Here is a 6,811-nt window from a genome sequence, read left to right as displayed (position 1 = left end):
TCTAGGGCAGGTCCCTCTAGGGCAGGTCCCTCTGGGACAGGTCCCTCCAGGGCAGGTCGCTCTGGGACAGGTCCCTCCAGGGCAGGTCGCTCTGGGACAGGTCGCTCTAGGGCAGGTCCCTCTGGGACAGGTCCCTCTAGGGCAAGTCCCTCCAGGGTAGGTCGCTCTGGGACAGGTCCCTCTAGGGCAGGTCCCTCTGGGACAGTTCCCTCAGAGCAGCTCCCTCTAGAGCAGGTCCCTCTGGGACAGGTCCCTCTAGGGCAGGTCCCTCTAGAGCAGGTCCCTCTGGGACAGTTCCCTCTAGGGCAGGTCCCTCTGGGACAGTTCCCTCTAGGGCAGGTCCCTCTAGAGCAGGTCCCTCTGGGACAGTTCCCTCTAGGGCAGGTCCCTCTGGGACAGTTCCCTCTAGGGCAGGTCCCTCTGGGACAGGTCCCTCTAGGGCAGGTCCCTCTGGGACAGTTCCCTCTAGGGCAGGTCCCTCTGGGACAGGTCCCTCTAGAGCAGGTCCCTCTGGGACAGTTCCCTCTAGGGCAGGTCCCTCTGGGACAGTTCCCTCTAGGGCAGGTCCCTCTGGGACAGTTCCCTCTAGGGCAGGTCCCTCTGGGACAGGTCCCTCTAGAGCAGGTCCCTCCAGGGCGGGTCGCTCTGGGACAGGTCCTTCTAGAGCAGGTCCCTCTAGAGCAGGTCCCTCTGGGACAGTTCCCTCTAGGGCAGGTCCCTCTGGGACAGGTCCCTCTAGAGCAGGTCCCTCCAGGGCAGGTCGCTCTGGGACAGGTCCTTCTAGAGCAGGTCCCTCTAGAGCAGGTCCCTATGGACAGGTCCCTCTAGGGCAGGTCCCTCCAGGGCAGGTCCCTCTGGGCCAGGTCCCTCTAGGGCAGGTCGCTCTGGGACAGTTCCCTCAGAGCAGGTCCCTCTAGAGCAGGTCCCTCTGGGACAGGTCCCTCTAGGGCAGGTCCCTCTGGGACAGGTCCCTCTAGGGCAGGTCCCTCTGGGACAGTTCCCTCAGAGCAGGTCCCTCTAGAGCAGGTCCCTCTGGGACAGGTCCCTCTAGGGCAGGTCCCTCTGGGACAGTTCCCTCAGAGCAGGTCCCTCTAGAGCAGGTCCCTCTGGGACAGGTCCCTCTAGGGCAGGTCCCTCTGGGACAGGTCCCTCTAGGGCAGGTCCCTCTGGGACAGTTCCCTCAGAGCAGGTCCCTCTAGAGCAGGTCCCTCTGGGACAGGTCCCTCTAGGGCAGGTCCCTCTAGAGCAGGTCCCTCTAGAGCAGGTCCCTATGGACAGGTCCCTCTAGGGCAGGTCCCTCCAGGGCAGGTCACTCTGGGACAGGTCCCTCTAGGGCAGGTCCCTCTGGGACAGGTCCCTCTAGGGCAGGTCCCTCTGGGACAGTTCCCTCAGAGCAGGTCCCTCTAGAGCAGGTCCCTCTGGGACAGGTCCCTCTAGGGCAGGTCCCTCTAGAGCAGGTCCCTCTAGAGCAGGTCCCTATGGACAGGTCCCTCTAGGGCAGGTCCCTCCAGGGCAGGTCCCTCTGGGACAGTTCCCTCAGAGCAGGTCCCTCTAGAGCAGGTCCCTCTGGGACAGGTCCCTCTAGGGAAGGTCCCTTGGGACAGGTCCCTCTAGGGCAGGTCCCTCTAGAGCAGGTCCCTCTAGAGCAGGTCCCTATGGACAGGTCCCTCTAGGGCAGGTCCCTCCAGGGCAGGTCCCTCTGGGACAGTTCCCTCAGAGCAGGTCCCTCTAGAGCAGGTCCCTCTAGAGCAGGTCTCTCTGGGACAGGTCCCTCTAGAGCAGGTCCCTCTGGGACAGGTCCCTCTAGGGCAGGTCCCTCTGGGACAGGTCCCTCTAGGGCAGGTCCCTCTGGGACAGGTCCCTCTAGGGCAGGTCCCTCTGGGACAGGTCCCTCTAGGGCAGGTCCCTCTGGGACTGGTCCCTCAGAGCAGGTCCCTCTAGGGCAGATCCCTCTGGGACAGGTCCCTCTAGGGAAGGTCCCTTGGGACAGGTCCCTCTAGGGCAGGTCCCTCTGGGACAGGTCCCTCAAGAACAGGTCCCTCTAGGACAGGTCCCTCTAGGGAAGGTCTCTCTAGGACAGGTCTCTCTAGAGCAGGTCCCTCTAGAGCAGGTCCCTCTAGGACAGGTCCCTCTAGGGCAGGTCCCTCTGGGACAGGTCCCTCTAGGGCAGGTCCCTTTAGGACAGGTTTCTTTAGGGCAGGTCCCTCTGGGACAGGTCCCTCTAAGGCAGGTCTCTCTAGGGCAGGTCCCTCTAGGGCAGGTCCCTCTGGGACAGGTCGCTCTAGGGCAGGTCCCTCTAGAGCAGGTCCCTCTGGGACAGGTTCCTCTAGGGCAGGTCCCTCTAGGGCAGGTCCCTCTGGCCAGGTCCCTCTAGGACAGGTCTCTCTAGGGCAGGTCCCTCTAGGACAGGTCTCTGTAGGGCAGGTCCCTCTAGGGCAGGTCCCTCTAGAGCAGGTCCCTCTGGGACAGGTCCCTTAGGACAGGTCCCTCTAGAGCAGGTCCCTCTGGGACAGGTCCCTCTAGAACAGGTCCCTCTAGGACAGGTCCCTCTAGGACAGGTCCCTCTGGGACAGGTCCCTTAGGACAGGTCCCTCTAGAGCAGGTCCATCTGGGACAGGTCCCTCTGGGACAGGTCCCTCTAGAACAGGTCCCTCTAGGACAGGTCCCTCTGGGACAGGTCCCTCAAGACAGGTCCCTCTAGGACAGGTCCTATAGAGCAGGTCCATCTGGGTCAGGTCCCTCTAGGGCAGGTCCCTCTAGGACAGGTCCCTCTAGGGCAAGTCCCTCAGAGCAGGTCCCTCTAGGACAGGTCCCTCTAGGGCAGGTCCTTCTAGGACAGGCTCTCTGGGACAGGTCTTCTAGGGCAGGTCCCTCTAGAACAGGTCCCTCTAGGACAGGTCCCTCTAGGACAGGTCCCTCTAGAGCAGGTCTCTCTGGGACAGGTACCTCTAGGACAGGTCCCTCTAGGACAGGTCCCTCTAGGGCAGGTCCCTCTAGGGCAGGTCCCTCTAAGGCAGGTCCCTGTAAGGAGTTCCTTCTAGGGCATTGGTTCTCAACCTTCCTAATGCCATGACCCTTTAATGAAGTTTCTCATGTTGTGACCAAACCATAAAATTATTTTCGTTGCCACTTCATATTTGTAATTTTGCTACTGTTATGAATCGTAATGTAAATATCTGATATGCAGGATGTATTTCCATTGTTTGTGAACCACAGGTCTAGGGCATGTCTCTCTGACTCCACCCAATAGCAAGGGGTGGAGACCCCTGCTCTCGACTCCTGTTCAGATCCACAGCATATTTAATCACTGAATTGAGCAGAAAGGTTCATTTTGATGTAGAAAAGGACCTTTTCAGTTCTGACATCTTATAACCTGACACCTCCCACCTCTGGTTCACACTCTGCAGGTCCGGAGAGGCGCAGTGTGGTTTGACACGTTAAATAGCAGATGAGCCAGTAACCCTTTCCAGGGATGGAGCTACTGATAGCAAGCCTACCAGTTGCCTCTGGAGCTGGCGCAGGCTACCAGGCTGCTAGTAAGCACAGGGCCAGCCCCTGACTGAACCGAAGCCTGGCTCACCTGGTCCCAGGAGTTGCCTGCTGTTCTCAGGGCAGGGAAGTGCTGCAGGGTCCCCGGGGCCACAGCAGGGCCTCGGAGCACTGACCAAACCAGACGTGGCCTCTCTGCCCCATGAAGGGCACCCTCAACAGTTTGCCCAGAGATACCCTGGGAGATGAGTCAGCAGAGGGTCGGCACATGGGGCTGTAACATGTGCGGCGCCAACAGGAGGCCCTTTAGGGGCGGGAATGGAACTGCTCCAGGAAGCCTGGAGGGAGCGGGGGCCCTGTTTGGTGGAAGCAGATCTGTGACCATTTGGCTTTTATTGTGGAACCAGGCATTTCTCGTCTGATTTACTCTCCGCAAGAGGCTCTCAGTCTCATTGCAGAGACGGGAACCTGAGGCCCCTGACGTCACAGTGGGCACATGACGTGAGCCATCATTTGAACCCAATTCTGTCTGGGAAGCTTGAAGCTGTCAGCAGTACAGGATCCCACACAGTCAGGGAGTATGGGCCCCTTCAGTTGCTATGGAGATGGCACACTTTCTCTAATGGCACCACTGCAAACATGGCTGAGTTCTTCAAGGAATCAGGGAGCTGAGAAGTCCAGTTTTCTAACTAAAAGTCACTTTCAGATGTTTGGGGTTTCCTTGTCATCTCAAAGGGTCCCTGAGAGCCTTGAAAACCCTATGCACACGATTGTCCGCAGACTCACCAATTAAAACCCATGTGGCGAGGAAGGGGAGGGGTGCTCCAGCTCCTGCAGCTCCGCAGAAACCTGTTTGCGTGGGAGCCGGCACTCCCTTTGGCTGTTCCCCAGGTAGCCCCAGCCCTTGCATATCACTCAGCCCTTTGAGGACCCAGCCCTTGGCGTGTCTGTAAACTGCCCATTTGCCCTTTGCCTACTTTCTTTTGTCCTTCTACCTCTATATGCAGTGGCTTATGTGGCAGGGGTGGGAGCGGGGGGCCGGGGGGGGGGGGGGGGCAGGCAGAGCAGATTTTCGTGGACGACCTGCTGCTCACCCAGCTGCTGGCAGGACTGGACTAAACGCTCATATGATTCAACCCGGTTTCTACTGAATTGGCTCAAGTAGTGACAGGCAGCGGACGCTTGGTTGTCCGGTTACACTTTTATTTGTGCATTTAATGTCTGACCTTCCCTTCCCAGCGTCCTCGGAGGGCTGGCCTCAGGCCTGGGGCTTTCTGAGGGTAAAGAAGGACTTGGCTCAGTGGTCGGGCACGTGGCCTTTGAATTGTTCCTCCTGGTTGAGTCTTGAGTACAGGTGTTTAATTTTGTGTGAGATTTTTTTCTTTTCCTGTTTTGGAGGGTGTGAGGAGTGGGGAATAGAGGGAGCAGGGCCGGCTCTCGGCATTGCTGGAAGGTGAGGGTCCCCTTGCCGGGGAAGCTCTCGGTGGGAGCCCTGCGCTCCCAGGAATGGTCCCTGCCCACACAGCCCACAAGCCCACGTCTCCCCTCCCGTCTGCCTGGCCCACTGTCCTGCCTTCATCCCAGCAGGCCCCTCTCCCTGCCTGCATTCTCCTCTGCTCACAGTGTCTCTGGCTCTTCTCATCTCAGAATAAACTCTACATATCTAGGGGCTCATAGGGCCCCAGAGGGAATCCCCCCTTTCTCTTTGTCCCTTGGTGTTGCTGTCCAGTTGCTGAATTTTCCTCAAATACTCAAGTTTTCCAGCCTGGCCCTTGCTGCACCCTTTCTTCACCTCAAACAGACATACAGACAGATGGACACCTTCTCTCCCAGCTGGAGCTTCCCCAGAACTCAGCTCAGGCACCAGCTCCTCCTTTCCCCAACCTCCCAGCCGGCCCCGCCCGTGATGCTCCCCATTCTGTGGAACTGTGCTGGCTCCTCAGCCCTCAGCCTCCTGGTGCACCACAGCCTCAGAGCCTCCCAGCCTGACCAGTGCCGACCCGGAGGGGTGAGAGTGAGTGCGTGAGGCGTGTGCCTGTGAGTGAAGCTTGGAAAACAAAGCAAGGACTGCTGGCTGCCCTGGGACCATGTCCCCGAGGCTGTGCAGAGCACCTCTTCCCATCAGCCCTGCACCTGGCGGCCTAGCAGGCTGACATGTCTGTGGGGCTCACCTTGTGGGGAGAATCCGATTAAAGGGAGCTTTACTGAGAGATGAGCCTCTCAGACCTGGGCCATCTGTCCCTCTGAGCCACAGTGGACACAAACACTCCCCCGGGTGGGGGCAGGGAGGCAGCGACTTCCCTGAACCAAGCCCCCCACCCTGTCCCTGCCCCCGCGAGCCAACCCTTTGTTTGTGGGCACTTTACATCCTCTACTAGTTGGAGCCTCCTGTCTGCCCTCTAAGTAGGTCCTGTGCTCTTTATTTCACAGAAAAGAGGAATCCTAGGCAGGACTGGGACTTGAATCCTGGGGTGTTGGTGAAGGCCTTGCTGCTGTCGCTAGTTCTCATTCTCCCCGCTCTGCATTGGGTGTGCTGTGATGACGGGCTTTTCTTCAGCAGAACCCTGAGGCTCACATCCTCTGACAGACTTGCCCAAACAAGGATGCGCCATGCATTTTGCTTATTTGTCTGATTATTATTCACTAGAGGACCGATGCATGAAATTCATGCCAGGGGCTCGGCCCTTGCAGCCCAGCCTTCGTCCGGAAGGTTGTCCAGAAGGCTGTCCGGAAGGCTGCCTGGCTGTCCAGTCTAATTAGCATATTACATTTTTATTATTATAGATTCCTGCCGACGCTCATGGGGAAGATAGGAAAGGACCCCTCAGGGGCCTTTGGGTACAAGTGGAGGGGCTGGGCAGGGGTGGAACGGAGGGGCCTCTGCAGCCAGTCAGCTGCCCTGGGGAGCCTGCTCCCTGCACCCCGCAGGCTCTGAAGGCTCTGGATTCACCGCTGCATGTGTCCGGGGAATCCTGTCTGCGCTGCAGGGGCCGGGGGCCGGGGCGGGGGGGGCTGGGGGGGAAGGGAGGGGCTGAGGCCAGGTGGGCTGAGCCTGGTTCACAGTAACTCTGATGGTTGGTGGCACAATGGGACCAGGATCTGAAATTCTAGAACTTCCCCAGGGCCCTTGCTGCCCAAGAGGAAGCTTTCCAACACCCAGCTCACAGCAGTGAAGGCTGAAGCAGGTGAATGGAGGCCTTCGGAACAGCGATAAGGGGCCTTCCTGGCCTTGAGTTTTCCTCATCAGCTTTTATATCTCTGACGCGGATGTGAGTCCTGAGGTGCTAGGTTATTTGTCCAAGGACACTCAGAAAGGCAAGCA

Source organism: Myotis myotis, unplaced genomic scaffold, assembly GCF_014108235.1.
Source record: "Myotis myotis isolate mMyoMyo1 unplaced genomic scaffold, mMyoMyo1.p scaffold_m19_p_24, whole genome shotgun sequence".
NCBI lineage: Eukaryota > Metazoa > Chordata > Mammalia > Chiroptera > Vespertilionidae > Myotis > Myotis myotis.
Note: the sequence above shows the minus strand (reverse complement) of the source record.